The 4649-nt window shown below is 35.0% G+C and overlaps 1 long non-coding RNA gene across 1 annotated transcript; it reads left to right on the top strand.

The window, feature by feature from the left end:
- Positions 1-1474: 1474 nt before the first annotated feature.
- On the top strand, positions 1475-4357 carry LOC135103295 (uncharacterized). The gene is made up of 4 exons (XR_010269980.1): positions 1475-1821; positions 2100-2211; positions 2470-3859; positions 4007-4357. It is a non-coding gene; the product is annotated as an uncharacterized LOC135103295 (long non-coding RNA).
- Positions 4358-4649: the final 292 nt, after the last annotated feature.

Here is a 4649-nt window from a genome sequence, read left to right as displayed (position 1 = left end):
TTTGGTTGTGTTTAGGTGAGTGTAGTGGGTATTTTGGGGTGTTGTGATATGTTTTGGTTGTGTTTTGGATGTTTTGAGTGTATTTTGAGTGTGTTTTGGTAAGTTTTGTTGCATGTAGGGATGTTGAGTGTTATATATATATATATATATATATATATATATATTGGGAAGGCAATGAGAAGAGGGACAAAAGAACATGGGATGCACTGCCTGTGTTCATACTGGGATCTGATGTCAGTTCTTGTGAAGGGCCAGAATGCATGTTCCCGAAGTCTGGAAGGAGTCGTCCGCCAGCCTGTATGGACACTAGGCTGTAGCTCCAAAACTAACTGTAGGATTCTCTCTAAAATAGTCTCATTGAGATTCTCGCACAAAATTACCTATAGGTAACTTAATCTAACCTAACCTAACCGCTACAAGAGTAAATGGGCCGAAACATTACCAGACTTTGGGAATATGCCTCCAGAGGGATACAGGTTAAGGTCGCTTCACACACATCAGTGCCGTATTCGTTCCGTGCTGTTCAGTGCTTCAGTGTCAGTAAAAAAAAAATTCATCATTTTGGAATTCAGCGGAAGCATTTACACACTTCCGGCGAAGTACCGTGTTTTGACTGAAGTGATTGTTACGTCTCCGTTCCGTGAAATGGAATATCATCGTCACTGGCATTTTAAAAATTTTCACGGATGTCGGACAAGTGTTTGAAATAAAATAGAAGAAATTGAAATGGTGATAAATACTCTTTTTAATTGGTGTAATTAATCACATTGTACATTATACTTACCACAACACACCACATCACACCACACCACATCATAACACACCACACCATACCACACCACACCACACATCACTGAGCAATGTCATCAAACAGTTTTTGGACATTCTTAAGTACTGGAAAATTTTTGTTTCATTAATTAATTCCTTGTACAGAGTAGCAAAATCTCCTTCAGTTTCTCTTTTTCTTCCACGTTTCATGTACCCACTTTTCTTTTCTTTATTTTTTGTTAAGCAAGCATCTTGCTCTTCATCAAGAATTATGACAATCATAGCCAACTCCACGTCTGAAAGGATATGTGTGCATAGACGTCACGAAAGCGACATGGATATCACTGACACTATACGATACTAATACGGCACTGATAGGTGTGAAACCACCTTTGAGTGTACTATTCAGATAGTGTACCCACTATCTGCCAATTTCACTGGGACAAAAGCACAATTAGGTGATTGTTAAGAAGAACAATAACACTAATACTACTACTACTACTAATAATAATAATATAATAAAAGGAGTTAAGCCATCTATATAGTTAGCTAGATTGATATTATCATTATTATTGTTATCATCATTATTACATAACAAGGTATTGTGACATTATTATTAATAATATGTTATTATTATTATTATTATTATTATTATTATTATTATTATTATTATTATTATTATTATCATTATCATATTTCAGCTATCCAACATCAGAACAGTATATGAATATGGCAAATGCTGTTTTGACATCATTTCCTGCCATCCTGAGAAACAGTGATCTCGAGGAGCATGAATTGCAGCTGCAATGGAAATTACGCATCCAGCGCAAGTTTCAGAATTCAAGAAAGAGGCAGGATTCCTCAGTGACTGAGGTGACGTCAAGGAAAAAGAAGATCCCTTGCATAGCGCCAAAAGAGACTACGTGTCCACTGATGTATGGAGTAAAGGCTTACCTTCCACCAAGGCCCCATTCAGAAGATGATGAGTCATTAGAGAGACATAGACAGTGGCTTGCTCTACAGTGGATGAAGAAAGATCCCGAGTTAGATAAGGTATGTGATATTTGTACGCTTGATTTATCTTTTTTATATTTCAGAGACTTCTTTACTGGTGTTGTTTAAAAATACCTGCTCTTATGTAAGCAATTTCAATGGTACTGGTGGATAGCCACTGAAAAATGATGCTCGTGTATATATATATATATATATATATATATATATATATATATATATATATATATATATATATATATATATATATGAGGGAGGGAGGGAGGCTGGCGGGACAGTCAACTTATGAAAACTAATTTTACTTTAATGATTTTCCTCAGGCTGAACGCCTCATGCAGTTGACACTCTGAGAGATGCAAAAAAATAATCAATGGGAACATTCTTGTAGCAGAAATCCTGAACTTGTACCCGTGGATTCAGACTTTTGATGGCGTAAGTGTGTATATATGTACACTTTATGGATTTTGCTACATATTGTTACTAATTGTCAACTTTATTTGTAGGGCTATAATGTATATAGCTATTTATATTTTATAGTAGGTAATTGATATTTAACTACCGGTACTTCCATTCTCCCTCTCAGGCTCAAAGACCTCAGTGATGGGAGATAAGCACTCACAAGTACAGTTATTGCAGATGCTCATCTCTGTAACCTTCACTTATAATTATTTGATGCTTATATCTTTACAGATAATCAAGGAGTTTCTGAGATTAGAACCACAAGCGGATGAACCAGACCCAAGAGTAGCAGTTTTGAAAGGGCTGGAGAAATATAGGCTCCCAATAATTGCCATTCTCAAAAGAAAAGCAGTTCCTCTGTATATGGAAACCTTACTTGAACTCTATGACCACGATGAAAGTCAATGCGAGTAATGTCTAGTTCAATTTGTTCATTTCAGTAGCTGGTAGCAATTTAATATATGTATCTTTTCATCATTAGCAATGCATCTTTCACTTTTATAAGCCTAGTATTCATGAAACTATGCTGCATGCAAAAACCAAACATTGTATTAAGCATGACCTATCTAACTGTAATGCTTGCACCAATTTCTATAAAGGTACTAATTTAATTGTTAAATTCCTGCTCTGCTATCAAATTTTTGGCTGAGTGCTATGGCTAAATAATTGTTTGCAGCATAAGTGATGTTAAAGATTTTAATAGGTGTAAAGCATCTCTCTCTCTCTCTCTCTCTCTCTCTCTCTCTCTCTCTCTCTCTCTCTCTCTCTCTCTCTCTCTCTCTCTCTCGTAAGGAAAGACATTATTTCTAGTGTAAATAAACCCAATAGGCTGTCCAATTTGAAATTTAAAATGTAAATATTATCAATCTTTTTAGAAATGTTAGCTGCATCCTCTTCCCTTGCAGTCCAATAAGATAGGTCACTAATTCGTGTGGAGATAGAATTCTTGGAGCTACCTTTGCCGGCACTAGCACAAGTGCAAACAGTCTGATAAAGGTTTTTTCCATGGTTGTGATGAAGTTCAGGACTTCTCACACTGTTTTGGTGGATATGATGAGAAGAATCGGGAGTTCAGAACATCAGTGCGTTATGTCGGGGCATGTAGGTTCGGCTGGGGTTTTCTTTCTTTCTTTTTTTTTTTTTGATCAGTACTCATCATATTCTTATGAGGACTTGTTAGACAAAGCATTATTGCATTATGATATTACCCAAATAGTGTCTCAAGTAAAAAACATAACCACATACTCGTACAAAAGATTTGCTGCTGTGACACAAAGGACAAAAATCATTAGTATACTGGTCGTTCTGAGCATTCAATCAAAATGCTTGTCATTCATATAATTAGTAGAACCATCGAGGAGCTTTATTTTTGTTAATTCTTATGTGATAAAGCAATAATTACAGGAGACTTTTAAAAGATTTGTACTCAAATTAGTGGACTGTCCTATTGGATGTGACCATATCTTCACTTTTTCCTTACACAGTTAATTTTCTCTTGTTTATTTGATTTACTTATTATCATATTTATTTATATATTTATTTATTTGCACCAGATGCTTGCTTAGTTATATTGGGATTACTTCACCTGCTTGGAGAAAGGAAAGACTCCATTTTTACTAAGGTTAAATTTCAGTACCTTTGATTTTAGAGTGGTGTGTATATATTGAAATTTCTGAATATGTTATCACCTTAAGATATACATCTACATATAAATTTTATTTTAATGTCAAAATGTTATTAATGTTTACACTATTATTTCTTCCTTAAGGTACCAGAAGAAGAACTAAGAACAGGGCAGTCTAGTGTGTATTTGATGGTGCACCTGTAGCTGAACCAACATGTATTTCTATGGCTGTAGTCTCATTGGTAGCAGGGCTTTGTGTTTAATATTGAACACCCTAAAAATTGTGAACATTTCCTCCGTTTCACAACATCCCATCTCTTAGGTATCAAGTATGACAAAGGTAACACTTCAAAAACAAGATCTCTACTTGTAAAACTCAATGAAGTAAAGGCAGAATTGAGCTACAAAAATGCATAAATCTGCTTCCAAATATATTCAACTCCACACATAATGCCTCACTCTCTCTCTCTCTCTCTCTCTCTCTCTCTCTCTCTCTCTCTCTCTCTCTCTCTCTCTCTCTCTCTCTCTCTCTCTCTCTCTCTCTCTCCAAATTGGGAAGTATTCTTCATGTACCATATGATGCATATAGGTATTTTTATTATTTTTTTTATGCATTTTTTACCTTTTTTTTTTTATTTCTCTATGTTATTGCAAGTGATACGTGAAGCTTCTTTATTACTGTTCTGAGCATTTCTGTAGATTTGTTTAGTTAGTATATCCCATAGAAATACTAATTTTTTTTTTTTTTGTGTGGCTTTAAAGGATTAATGGTGACATATGGATATGA

Source organism: Scylla paramamosain, chromosome 9 (assembly GCF_035594125.1).
Source record: "Scylla paramamosain isolate STU-SP2022 chromosome 9, ASM3559412v1, whole genome shotgun sequence".
Lineage (NCBI taxonomy): Eukaryota > Metazoa > Arthropoda > Malacostraca > Decapoda > Portunidae > Scylla > Scylla paramamosain.
Note: the sequence above shows the minus strand (reverse complement) of the source record. Positions and strands in the feature narration are given on the sequence as shown.